Raw genomic sequence first — 14,682 nt, forward strand, 5'->3', positions numbered from 1 at the left:
CTCAGCGTCCAGCCCCCAGGTCTGTGAAGCACGTCTGTGAGCATCTGTGCTTTTTCTCTTTATTTTGTGCACCAGCTAGCAAGACCTGTCCTAAGGTAACTTCTTCGGCTTACGAAAACTTCCTTGGGAATGCTCTACTTTCAGAGAGCCGGGGGCGGGGCGGGGGACCTGTGCTTTATTTTATTTTCCTAATAACAGGGACATTCTCTTACCTAATAAGGGAAATAATATTGTTATACTATGATCTAATCTCGGACTTTATTCACATTTTACCAATTGTCCTGTGAATGTGCTTTATAGCAAATAATAATAATAAACAATAGAGGCCAGGACCCCATCCAGAATCATCTGCTCTACTTAGTTATTTCTTCTCTTCGATCTCTTTAATCTGGAACAGAATTTCCTTAACCTTAACATTTCTGCAGAGTTCAGACTATTTCTTGTGTTAAGTGTCCTCCATTTGGGCTTGTCTGTTGTTTCCTCACAATCAACTTCAGATTAACCTCAGATTATGCTGTTTTCTTTTTGGCCAGAAATACCCCAGTGTTATGTCCTTCTCAGAGCATCATTTCAAAATTACGTACTGGCTTCATTTGTTCCAATACTATGAGCTTAACTTTTATTACATGGTTAAGGTGGCGTCTGCCAGGTTTCTCCACAGTGACTTTACTGTTCCTTCCTTTATAATTAAAGGTAATTTGTGCGGAGATACGTGGAGAGTATGTAAATGTTCTGTTTCTCCTCAAACTCCTACTCGCTGGTTTAAGCCTCTGATCGTGATTCTCGCCTGCAAGGACGATGATTTCCTAGTTCCATTCTCCCTTTGCATGGAGTGGTTGGCATTTTGCCACAAGGAAGAGCTTTTTTCATTTCCCCCATTTCTTGATTTCATAACAAGCTTCTGATGCCAGTGTTTTTTTCCTCCCTCTTTGGAAAGAGGAAACTGAAAGGTCACAGACAAAGAGAGCGGACTGTCCTGGGTCACACATCCAGTGATGGAAGAAACTTGGCAAGGCAATAACTCGGAAACCATCTCCTCGTCTGTAAAATGAGAATAATCATCCATAGGGCTGTTCAGTGTGACTTCAAAGTGCCTACCCCGATCGCACAGCTAGTAACTGTTCAGTAAACGGCTGTTGTCAGGAGGGTGGAGCGTGCTCATTTGTAGATAAGAAAAGCCGGTCGTAGAGGGTGAGAGGGATGCTTGTTACAGAGGAGCATTCCGACTCGAGTCCTCTCCTTCGGCCACTGTTTGTCGAGTGCCAGCGCTCAGCCAGCCAGCTTCAGTTCCAGACCGGCAGACACAGACGTCATGACAGAACAGGTGCTTCTGTTTTTTCCACATCAGACTGAATATACAAACCCAAGACAGCAGACCGTATATGACAGTAAAACTCCGCCCCAACATCTGCAGCACCCCGACCAGGAAGCCAAACCCAGCCTGTGTACAGTCAGGGCTTAATAACAGCCAACTTCTCAAATGTTTGCCCTCACTTCTGACGTACAGCATCCCTAGAAAGCCACATACGCTCCCCTAACCAACCACAGAGGATGCCCCGTTTCTAGTTAGCCCATGACTACGGGATAAATTACATGCCCCTAAAATTGGTACTGTAAAGCCTAACACCCTGTACCTCAGGAAGTGACTGTATTTTGAGATAGGGCTTTTCAAGAGGAGATTCAGTTACAATGAGGTCGTTAGGGTGGGTGTTAATTTAGCATGACTGCTGTCTTTATAAGGAGAGGAGATTATGATACAGAGAGACCCCAGCGATACCACCTCACAGAGAAGAGACCACACGAGGGCACAGCCAGGAGATGGCCGTCTACCCGGCAAGGAGAGAGGCCCGAGAAGGAACCAGCTGTGCCGACACCCTAATCTTGGATTTCCAGCCACCAGAATGTGGGAAAATAACCACCCACCCTGTGGTACTTCGCTATGGCAACTCTTGCAAACGAATGCACCCACATGCAGCCTCCCCAGGCCAGCAGTCTCCAATCAGGGCATCCCTGAAACCTTCCATTTTTTCCACTATCAAGCTCTCGCACTCCTCTGCCTGCCTGTGAGTCTCTGTCAAAACCAAGCGATGATGGCTGACTCCCTTGCTACTGCCAGCTCTGAATATCAGCCTTTGCTGGTTCTCATCTGGGTGGTCTTCATTTATTTCCACACAGGGAGAGGGGAGACCCATCAGAAAGTTGCCAGGGGACACATAATTCCATCCTTAATCCTTAGGAGGATTTGGAGATGGACCGAAAACTAGTCAAGAAATTCCCTTTTTAAAAATAGTCTTACGAGAACAAATGGCCCATTTGTGATGTTTCTTTGATTACCTTTCCAAAGACCTCTCCTAACAAGCAAGCAATATCATTAATTAAAACCTACCTCCACTGCTGAGTAATTTTCCCATTGATTAGCTCTGCAGTTTGTTATCTTTCACAAAACACTCATCATTTTAAGGTGAAGCAGGCTGTACTGCACACAATTACAACCGAGTTTTAAACAGCATTCCATTTCAGAAGTCTAAATCCTACAGCAATTAAAAATTTTTTCAACCAGTGATAGAAATGGTACAAAACAGCTTTAGTTATAGAAACTAATGGGTAATAATTGCACTAATTTAAGAGACAGCAGAAGCATGAATGCAAAGTGGAAACTTTGGACCATTTTTTAAAACCCTATTCGTTTTTTTTGAAGAAGTACTAAGTTGTCTGATACTTCTCTTGTTCTACTCAAGCTATTCTTTCCAACATATTTCTAGGTCTCCTTTAACACAGTTCAAAATCAATACTTGCATCTATATGCATCAAAGATATTGGCCTGTAATTTTCTTTTACAGTAGTGTCTTTGTCTGGTTTTGGTGTCAGGGTGATGGTGGCTTCATAGAATGTCTTTGGGAGCGTGGAAAAGAACATGAAAAAGAATGTTAATAGATGGATAACTGAATCACTTTGCTGTACGGCAGAAATTAACATTGTAAATCAACTACACTTCAATAAATAAAGTTAAAAAAATCAATACTTGCTTCCCAAGAGAATTCTCACAGAACTGGGATGGGCGGTAAGTTATGTATTCAATAGCACATACGTTTAGATAGCCATACACTTCTTAATTCGAATAGCAACAAGAGCCAAAAAGAATTGCCAAGGTAAACGGTATTACATTACATGCAAGAAATAAATTTTAAATTTTTGAGTGACTTATCTGAGGGGAACCAATTATCCTGTGACAAGAAAAAATATTAGAGGGACAGATTGATCTCTTTTGCCTTTTAGTTCAGCTGTAACTTACGATGGCAGCATTGATGTCATACTTGTTCTTCTGAAAAGGTTAGCAATTTAAACATTTTATCTTCTTTTCCTTTATAGTTTACGTGGGTTGCAGAGGATGTTCCTCATGTATTGAATCACTGAGAAATGATAAAAGGAAAAGTGATAAAAGTACACTCATGATTTTACTTTTTTTTGAGAATGATAACATCCACTTACGAGCCCTCTTGGAGGACGAGTTCAGAGCCATCAGCATCCTGGGTTGTCCTCATGCAGGCAGGTTGTCTTGCACGGACACCTTCCCACATGAGAGCAGGGGACCCTGAGTGTGGCTCAGGTCTGGGGGCCTCAAGACCCTCTCAAGAAGGGTTCCCGAGGTCAAAACTATCTTCGTAATAATGCTAGAGATTAGGTTCCTTTTTAACTCACGTTCTCTTGTGAGTGTATGGTGGAGTTTTCCAGAGGCTATGTGGCGTGATTCTGCAGCAGACTGATTGCAGAAGCAGCTGTGAAAATTCAGTTGTATTTTAAGCCAGACATTAAAGCAATTTGCCTCTTTTCCCTAGTTTTTTTGTTTTGCTTTGTCTTGGGAAACATAGTTACATTTTCACAAAAATGTGTGACTCACGTGAACAGGTGATAGCTTATTATTATTGTTATTTTTAAGTGAATTCAGTGTTTTAAAAATTTCTTAGTTTTAATTATGGGAAATAAGCAATAGATATAACCCACATAAATAAATATGGTTGAAATGCATAGGTCTACCCATATAAATAAAAGCTCTCTGGGATCCTCAATAGTTTTTAAGAACAGAAAGAAGTCCTGAGATGAGAAAGTTGGAGAATCCCTCTGCTGGAGGGTTGGAGCCTGTTTGCCCATGAAAATGTTCTCGAATGCGGGGCTCCCTGGCTGGTGGACAGCAGCCTGAGCTCCACCCGTCTGTCTTCTGCTTCACCGCTCCCCCCCGCCCCCCGGAAGCGCCCCAGACCCTGCCTTCGCCCCTCCAGGCTGGCCTGCTGCGTCCCCTCCCCCGCTCCCTGTGCCTTCTGCCTGGTGTCCGCCCTCCGCCCCCTCCAGCCCCTTTCTTCTCATCCTTCACATCTCAGCTTAGAGAAAACTTACCGACACCCCAGACCAGGCTAAGTCCTTTAAAAATATAACTTCATGGCACATAGTGTTTTTCTTTCATCACACGTAACAAAACTGTAATTACAGTGATCAACTACTGTACAGTCTGGTCTTCCTGATCTCGGAGGGACAGCAGTTGAGCGGTCCTGAAGGGAGATTTAGTTCCCTGCCCAGGAACTGAACCTGGATAGCCTGAGATGAAAACCAGGAATCCTAGCCACTAGACCACGAGGGGCTAGAGGCTAGAGGTAAAGTTTCCCTTGCTCTTACCTCTGTTTGAAAGCAAGAATGTTTCAAGGAGGCAAAAACTGTAAAAACAGGTACAAAGCTTACTGTTAGAGACACAGCACAACGTATGGGAGAGCACACGGAGAAGCAGTCTGTTTAGTTAAGACAGAAGCGAGGCAGAGATGCACCCCCGGAGAGCAAGGGTGTGGGCGTCCCCCCAATGAGGAGGAGCCCGGTAAACAGGTGATTAAAATCACTTATATAGGACAGTCCTTCCAGGTCTTTGTCTACCTTTGGCCAATTATCTTGTTTCTTTTTTCACACCTGATGGGTCCTAGGACCCTCCCCAAAATGTGTGTGCAACTTTTTGCTAAGATGGATCCCACCACAGTGGCCTGTGGGTGCATGTCCACACTGATTATGGGGTGGTGCCCCCCTCCCTTTTTGGCCCCCAAGGAGCCTTCCTGCGCATATGTGCAGACAGGGAAGTTGTCCTTGACCTCAGGAGTGCTCATCTTATCCCTTTACTTCAGCAGAGCTCAGCTTCTGCCACTAGCTCTGTCCTTGGAGTGTCTGGGTGAGAACAAAGCTTCAGTGTTACCCCACTTGACAAACACCAGCTGTCCGGCCCAGGGGCCCATCTATCTCCTACCTCATTCCTACCTCTAATTTATGCCCAATTCAATCCGTCCTTCATGGCCACCACGTTGTGTTCCTAAAAAAAAATATATATATATATATATTTATATAAATATATATATATTTATATAATTATAGAGGCATTTATTTATATACTTATGCAGGCATTTATTTATATATTTATATTTATATATTTGTTTACATTAAATATATACTATTCATGTCTATTATGTTTATATTATACACAAATATATATAAACTTATCTATCTCCATGCATAGATAAATCTACATATCAATATTATATAAACATTTATGTACAGATTTGCCAATCTGCCTTTCCCTCTTTAAGGCCATCTTTGGTTCTTTAATGCCTTCAGAATGAAAGGTAAACACATTTAAAGTGGTGTTCAAAGCCTTCATCTGCTAATTCAAACCTCATTTCCCAGCCTATTTTCTGCAAAAAAAAGGAAATGCAATTTTTTCCATATTGGGAAAAAAACAAAATTTGTTCTTTATTAAATAAAATATTCAATTTCACTGTGTCTTTATTCTTTCCCTAATTAGACCCATGATTCTCAAACTGTGTGGAGATGACCCGGACAGCACAGAAACTCACTGAGAGGCTGCAGGATAGTTTAAAATTTCAAGGGAAACACGGTGATACTTGATGCCTGTGGGATAACACGGTTTGACAGCCTCACCATTACAGCGTGCTACACTGTCACTGGCGATATCATATCTCTTAGAGATTGCGGTTCCAGAAGTTGTTGTGATTAAAAGTAAGTATCATGTGAGAACCAAAGTGGAAACAGAAATGGAGACAGCCTCGCTCCATCTCATCCCAAGCTTGGGAAGCCACGCAGCTGCCAACAGGCACACACATTATTAAGTAACGTGGATATTTAGGAACGAAGCAAAAGTATTTTTCTCTTCAACCCATAGGTATTGTTTTTCAAATAGCTACACTCGGTTCTCAGTTATTTGTAGTAGTCATGTTTTAGAATGTCCCCATGAACCGTGGATTGGCAATACTGAATCACAGAGCCATGTGAAACACAGGATTGGGTCTTGCAAGTTCCTGACCACAACATTTTCATGAGCTGATCAATTGATAACCTTCTAAATTTGTGTTTCTGTTTAAAGACACCTTGTATAATATATATTGTCGACCCATTAACATTGAAGCACAGCTGAGCGCGTCAGGGCACACGCCTGAAGGAAGCAGTGTCTTGCACATGTTTTTAGTTTTCAAAAGTTGGCCTATAATGTGTCTTAGCATGTGTTTCTTTGGTTTTATTCTGTTTGAAGATTGCTCATTTCTTGATCTGTAGGTTTACACTTTTTGGCAAGTTTAGGAAGTGTTCAGTCTTTATTTCTTTTAAATTAATTAATTAATTATTTATTTATTTATTTTTGGCTGTGTTGGGTCTTCGTTTCTGTGCGAGGGCTTTCTCTCTAGTTGTGGCGAGTGGGGTCCACTCTTCATCGCGGTGCGCAGGCCTCTCACTATCGCGGCCTCTCTTGTTGCGGAGCACAGGCTCCAGACGCGCAGCCTCAGTAGTTGTGGCTCACGGGCCTAGTTGCTCCGCGGCATGTGGGATCTTCCCAGACCAGGGCTCGAACCCGTGTCCCCTGCATCGGCAGGCAGACTCTCAACCACTGCACCACCAGGGAAGCCCCAGTCTTTATTTCTTTAAGTATTTTTTATTTCCATCCTCTTTTTGATCTCCTGGGATTCCAATGACATACACGTTAGAGGTTTTGTTATAATCCCACATGTCCCTGAGACTCTATTCAATTTTTTTCCATCTATTTTCTCTCTGTGTTGTTTAGATTTGGTAATTTTTATTCTTCCATCTTCAAGTTCACTGACTGTTTCTTATTTCCTCTCCATTCTCTTGTTGATCCCATCACTGAGCTTTTTATTTTGGCTATTTCATTTCTTAGTTCTAAACTTTTTACTTGGTTCTTCTTTATATCTTCTACATCTTTTCTGAGATTTTCAATTTTAAAAATTTGTTTCGACTTTTTCATATTTGGTCAGCAAAGCATTTTTATGATGGCTGCTTTAAATCCTTGTCAGATAATTCTAACATCTGTGTCGTCTTGGTGTTGATGTCTACTGATCGTCTTTTCTCATGTAGTTTGAGATATTCCTGATGTTTTGTATGAAAAGTGATTTTTTAAAAATTAAAACCTGGATATTTGGGGCAGTATATGGTTCAGGATCTAATTTTAAGTCTAGTGTTTTGGTAGGGCTCCTCTGATACCACTCCAGCGGGGGTAAGGGGATGTTACCTTGTGACTTCCAGGTGGTGGTGAAAGTCTAGATTCTCCACTTGGCCTCCTTGGGGGCAGGGTTTGACTCCTTGGATTTCTGGGTTGGGGGTGAGGGTTTAGTCCCCCTAGGACTCTAGCTGATACCACCTTGGTACCTGGCATACTGTTCTTTCTTGGTGTATTACAAATGATAGATCTAAAATATTTCTCTGTCAACAATCAACTCACAAGCCAAGAGGGAAACAATGTATTTAGACCAGATAACTATCCTGGCTGATTCTTTCTTGAGAGAATGAGATAGTGCTATGAACAGAGAGAGCTTTTGCGAATGCACAGCTAGCAGCCATTAGGCAGAGGGGAGGTTCTTCTTACAGATAACTTTGCCAGTTGTTTTAGTTTGGTTTCCCCAGAAGCAGACCTTGAGACAAGTGCAAGTTTTTCTGGAGGAGAGGCCAGGAAACATCAGTAGGAGGGGGCTTGGGGAAGGAAGGCCCGTAAGCAGAGGCAGCCACTAAAGAGTGCATTGTGAAGAAGATAACCAGTGTGGGCGCTCAGAGCTCAATCCTGCGGGGGTCCCGTGGGCACCAGCAGAGTACACTCAGCTCAGAGCATGATGGAGCCAGGGCTTTTAGGCTTTAGTTCCTCCCAGTCTCTGTCCAAGGGCTGTGTAGGGGGGGGTGGGGGTGGGGGTGGGAGGGGGTGTTAATTCCTTGATGCTGCCTAATGAGACTCCAGCTGCCAGAAGAAGTCCCCAGGCACAGGGATGAAGCGGTGACAGTTGGAAGTCAGCCTGCTGCGCTGACGTGGCCAGGTCTGATGGGTACGAGCAGAGCACTGACAGCATCATTGCCACCAGCCAAGCAGGCACCTAGAAGGGACCTAATGCTGCACTGGCACATTTTGGCACAATCTGAAATACCCAATGAAAAAAAATGCCTCTTTTAGCTGGGGCCCTCCCTCCATGTTTTTTTCTTCTGTATTTGTTGCAGGAACACGGTTCGGGAGGATGCTTATCTTCCCTGGGTCTTGTTTCAGCATCTCCACTGCCCTTGTGAGAACTTTCCCTATTCCCATCTTCTTTGAGGACAGGTCCCAGGGCTCTCGAGTGACCCTAGGTCTCCTCTCTCTAAGGCAGCTTCAGACAAAGCCACGCTGAGAAGTTACCACTCCAGGCTGAGAAGGGAAGGAACGCGTGTCTAAGGGCAATTCCAGGCACCGGAGCGGCTGAGAGAGGCTGCTCGCTGCAGAGTGGGAGGGGAACACCAGTAAGTACAAATGGGTCCCCTCCTACAGCTGTTCTGGAAACAGTCTCCTTCTGGCTTCGGTTGAAGGACAAGTAGCTCCCCTGCGAAGATCTGATTCAACAGGGGAGCCGTGTGAATGAGTAAATTCACACTAGGGCCTGGTGTTCTAATACAGATCCCTGAGAGGCAGAGGTCTGTCCTTTCCTGAGCCACTGAATGCTTTGGTGGGAAGTAATTTTGAGCTGCCACACTCGGGCATTGTAAGAATCAATTGAAAATACAATTGTTTAATTTTCCCTATAATCAATCGGATGCTTTCCTTGCTGGGAACCACGTGACGCTTTACAAGAGGGAAGTACTATTTCTGCTCCTTGGTTGCCAGAAGCCTTAGAAAAAATTGTAAAAATATGAAGAAGCCAATTTAAATGTATGGAGGAGACTCTGTCCTCTATTTCCTGAAAGGAATAATAGCAATTTTACCCATTCTCCTTGTTTTATCTTGGCCTGTAATATAAGAATATGAAAACCAAACAATGGAGATACTTTTAAATGCCTTAAGTGCATCTGTCAAAATACTCACATGGTTAAAAACCCCACGTAAGAAATCTGCAATTCTATTTGAAGATAAAGATTCCCTTTGAAATGCTCTTGCTCTACCACTTCTAGTGGCCGTCAAAAATGACATTGCTTTTGACTTAAGAAATACGATTCAAAGCCAGTCTGGGAAACCAGGCCAAGACTTTCCCCAAATCTGGCTTAGCTTGAAAGAAAATATTTTTGGATAAGCACCAAGCATTTTGTTGGATATTCTTTTACTGTCAGACCAAGCATTAATACAAGCAAGAAGTTGTTTTTAGGTATATACTTCCTATAGCCAAAATTTTGAATGATTCCACAAATAAAGTTTTTAATTTAGCATTTATATTAGTTTCCTAGGGCTGCGGTAACAAATGACCACAAACGTGGTGACTTACAGCAATAGAAATGTATTCTTTCCCAGTTCTGGAGGCCAGAAGTCTGGAATCAAGGTTTGGGAAGGGCCTCTCTCGCTCTGAAGGCTCTGGGGGAGGTTCCCTCCTCACCTGTCTCAGTTTCTGGTGGCTTCAGGTACTGCTTTCTGTGGCCGCATCACTCTGATTACTGTCTTCACATGGCCGCCTCCTCTGTGACACTGGTCATTGGATTTAGGGCAGATAATCCAGGATGACCTTGAGATATTTAATTCAACTACCTCCGCAGAGACCCTTTTCCCAAACAAGGTTACATTCATAGGTTCCGGGGGTTAGGACTTAGACATATCTTCTTAGGGACCACTGTTCAATCCACTAGGGCATCTCTCTCTTTTTTTTCAAGACATGAGTCACTGGATTAATATTGTAGTAAAATTAGGCTATATCAGAAAATCAAACACCTTTTCATTCTTTATTTACATTTTCCCTTTCCAGCATTTCTGCTCTTTGAGAACACGACGTTGCTTAAAGACTTACAAATCCGTCTGAAGGTTTCCAAATGCCTGCTGTTCTCTGCTGGTGCAGCAAGCATCCCGCCGGCGGCGGGGAGCAAGGGCACCAAGCTGAGTCGGGATCCGGGGCGGGGTGGTGGTGAGGCCTCCGCGGACGCCCCTCAAGGCTGATTGGCTGGTCCAGTGTCACGTGAGTGCCCCACAGCCTCTGCGGGGCCCTGTGGAGCGAGTCCGGATGCTGAGCCAGGAGAAGACGGGTGTCCCCAGGTTCTGAACACAGTTCTCAGGTGAGGGATCCAGGGAAGGAGAGGGGGTCAGTTGCCAGAAGAAGAGTAAGGGAGAGACTTTTCCGAGCGGCTCCGAAACCAAACCCCCGAAGTTGATCTGCTCTTTTCCATGTGTTGAGACCCTGTTTCTTTGGCATGTCTACACGGCCTGACAGTAATTCCTTTATGGGGCTGTAGACACCCCAGGCCACCACTTCACTCTCCAAGGAATAACTCTGATGCCACATGCACAAATGAAATTCTGATGACTGGGCTTCTCGTGCAACTCGCCAAGGGGGAGAGAATTCAGCAGTGGGGCTGACATAATTTTGTGGTCCGCTTGGCTGTAACTATGAGAGCTGGCGTTCTGGCTGCATATTTCTGTGCCCTGTGAGCTTTCTAAGGCAGAACCAACACCCCCGGTTCTGCTTGCACTGCAGGATTCATGCTTCTCACTTCCTTTTACAGTTCTCGAGGATTAATTTAATTAGAGCCCTTCTGGTCCTATCACACTGTACAGACATGCTGCTTTGGGTCACCCCCTGTACCTGGCGACAGTGCGGGGGGTGTCACTTTTTATAGGGCAGGAAATTACCTTAAGAAACATCTCTTTACCACATTACCCCTGTTACTGCTGCTTATAAACATTCTTTTTTTTTTTTTTTTTAAAGTATATGGAAATACAATTTTAATACCTAAGGGAAAAAGTGGGACTGAAATGTTTTAAAAGGTGGATTGTTAAAAAAGAAGGGGATCATGATTCCCAAATATTTGTGTAATGAATATGTTATGATTGTTAATATCACATTGTATTATAATTATGTATTCACATGCATTGTTTCTTCAGCTGCATATTAAGTGTTGTGAGGGCAGGATTGTGTGTCAGTAATCTCAGTTTTTGGCACAACGCATGCTGAGCTAAGTTTATTGTTCTAAATCAAGGCTGCCCAACAGAGCTCTCTGCGAAGATGGAAAGAGCCTGTATCTGTGCTGCCTGACACCATGCACAGTAGCCAAAACAGGTGGCTCTTGAATCCTTTGAAAGTCCTGTTGTGATTAAGAAACTGAATTTTAAATCTAATTTATTTTTAATTACCATAAATATAAATTAAAATGGCCACATGTAAAACAAGGAGGAATGAGGATATCGATTAGTAATAGAATTAGAAAAAAATATTGTTAAACTTTGTGGCAGAAACAGTAGGTTTCCTAGGCCTCTGCACCCTTGTCGGCAAACGCAGACCTTCGGGAAGGAGGTGAAGGCCTGGTGTGATCTTCCGTTTGGACGGAGTGAAAGAGAACAATGCAGAAGGACTCCGGCCCACTAGTGCCTTAACATTGGATTGGCTTTGGCTATGTAGCACTGGTTGCTTCCGGCGGGATCATTGGCTATGCAAAAGCAGGCAGTGTCCCATACCTGGCTGCTGGGCTCCCGTTCGGTGGATTAGTGAGCCTGGGTGCCTATTAGCTGTCTCAGGATCCAAGGAACATTTGGGTTTTCTTAGTTACATCTGGAACCTTGGCTGGCAATATGGGAATGAGATTCTACCACTCTGGAAAATTTATGCCTGCAGCCTTAATTGCAGGTGCCAGTTTGCTGATGGTCACCAAACTTGGAATTAGTGCGTTGGGTAAACCCCATCAGTAGAAGTCATGGCCCAGCTTGGACTCATGAAGAATTTTTAAATTTTCACTATTTTTAGCATATTAAAATAAATAAGTACAGCATTTTCACATGTTCTGACATTTTACCTAAAACAAAAACAAACCAAAAAAACCCAACTTTGCAGAGAAAAAAGTCAGTTATTATCATTACAGCCCTAAAGAGGTGGGTAGAGTGTAACACAAAAATAGCTTCTTCCTATAGTAGAAGCATACAGTTTGATTCTTGTATGTTGGTGTTATCTTTTCTTTCTGAATCTATAGGTGAAATCTCCAGAGATAAAATGTGAGGTGTCACCATTGGGGCCCCTGATAAACATCTGGATGCTGAGAACACATGTTAGACCAATGAAATCAAAATCTCTGGGGATGAGACTCAGGCATCAGTATTTTTTAAAGCTCCCCAGGTGTGATGATTAATTTTATGCAACTTGGAGGGTGTTTTTGGATGAGATTAACATTTAAACTGGTGAACTTTGAATAAGCAGATTGCTCTCCATAGTGTGGGTGGGCCTCATCTAATCAACTGAAGACCCTGAATAGAACAAAAAGACCTGCTTACCCAAGCAAGGGGGAATTCTCCATCAGACTACCTTTTTTTGTTTGTTTGTTTGTTTGTTTTGTTTTTATAAAATAAATTTAATATCATCTTTTCAATATCCCCCCCAACACAGCTTTTTAATAATTTGGTAGAATATTCCTCTAAACCTTTCTCTGTATTTACACATATTGTTTCCTTATTCTGTCTTTCATTCTTTAATTTTTCAACAAAAAAGTTTACAGTCTGAAACTCCTGGAATTGATTTCCACAGTGTATGATAGCTTGTTCAAATAATAGGTGCCTTTTAAATTTATAGAAATTGTTTGACTATTTTGCAAAAAATTTTGCAATCCACACTTTCCAGAAAATGGTGGACATGCCCTTTTCTCCCCAAATTCTCTCCATCACAGAATACCATGGATTTCTTTAAACTTTGGCTAATCTGACCATCAGACTACCTTTGCACTGGAACTGTACCATCCTGGGTCTCCAGCCCACCAGCCCACACTGCCGATTTAGCACTCACCTGCCTCCATGAACGTGTGACCCAAGTCCTATTTACACACACACACACAAACACACACATTACTGGTTTTGTTTCTCTGGACAACCTCAACCTGACTAATATGCCAGGTGATTCCAATGTTGGAAGTTTAAAAATCAATAGTGAAAACCAATTAAGTTCATGCCAACCTCTGACCAGAGATTGCTGTAGGAAGGCAAATGTGTTTCTGCCCATTTCTACAGCAATTACCAGTACGAGGAACCATAGCTGTAAAATTCAAACCTATATAAGTTCTAATAGATAACACTGAGAAATTCTAGATAGCCTTAGGTTTGGTGAAGATGACTTTTTTTTTTTTAGAGTTTTAAAGTTTTATTTCTTTGTAAAATACTTATCAAGAGTTTAAACAGTGCCTGCATTTTTCTCATTGTATAACTTATTTTTTAAAATAGATCTTTATTGGAGTATAACTGCTTCACAATACCATGTTAGTTTTTATTGCACAACAAAGCGAATCAGCCATATGCATACACATGTCTGCATATCCCATCCCTCTTGAGCCTCCCTCGCATCCTCCCTATCCCACCCTTCTAGATCATCGCAAAGCACTGAGCTGATCTCCCTGTGCTATGCTGCTGCTTACCACCAGCCAACTATTTTACATTCAGTAGTGTATAAATGTTGATGCTACTCTCACTTCGCCCCAGCTTCGCCCTCCCACCCCATGTCCTCAAGTCCATTCTCTATGTCTACCTCTTTATTCCTGCCCTGCAACTAGGTTCATCAGTACCATTTTTTTTTTTTTTTTAGATTCCATATATATGTGTTAGCATACGGTATTTGTTTTTCTCTTTCTGACTTACTTCACTCTGTATGACAAACTCTAGGTCCATCCACCTCACTACAAATAACTCAATTTCGTTCCTTTTTATGGCAGAGTAATATTCCATTGTGTATATGTGCCACATCTTCTTTATCCATTCATCCGATGATGGACACTTAGGTTGCTTCCAGGTCCTGACTATTGTAAATAGAGCTGCAATGAACATTTTGGTACATGACTCTTTTTGAACTATGGTTTTCTCAGGGTATATGCCCAGTAGTGGGATTGCTGGGTCGTATGGTAGTTCTATTTTTAGTTTTTTAAGGAACCTCCATACTGTTTTCCATAGTGGTTGTATCAATTTACATTCCCACCAACAGTGTGGGAGGGTTCCTTTTTCACCACATCCTTTCCAGCACTTATTGTTTCTAGCTTTTTTGATAATGGCCATTCTGACCGGCGTGAGGTAATACCTCATTGTAGTTTTGATTTGCATTTCTCTAATAATTAGTGATGTTGAGCATCTTTTCATGTGACTTTTGGCCATCTGTCTGTCTTCCTCAGTGAAATGTCTATTTAGGTCTTCCACCCATTTTTTAACTGGATTGTTTGTTTTTTTGATATTGAGCTCCA

The 14,682-nt window shown here is 42.5% G+C and overlaps 1 pseudogene; it reads left to right on the forward strand.

The window, feature by feature from the left end:
• Positions 1 to 11,760: 11,760 nt before the first annotated feature.
• On the forward strand, positions 11,761 to 12,228 carry LOC133105318 (transmembrane protein 14C-like; annotated as a pseudogene).
• Positions 12,229 to 14,682: the final 2,454 nt, after the last annotated feature.

The sequence above is a fragment of the Eubalaena glacialis genome, chromosome 14 (genome assembly GCF_028564815.1).
Source record: "Eubalaena glacialis isolate mEubGla1 chromosome 14, mEubGla1.1.hap2.+ XY, whole genome shotgun sequence".
Lineage (NCBI taxonomy): Eukaryota > Metazoa > Chordata > Mammalia > Artiodactyla > Balaenidae > Eubalaena > Eubalaena glacialis.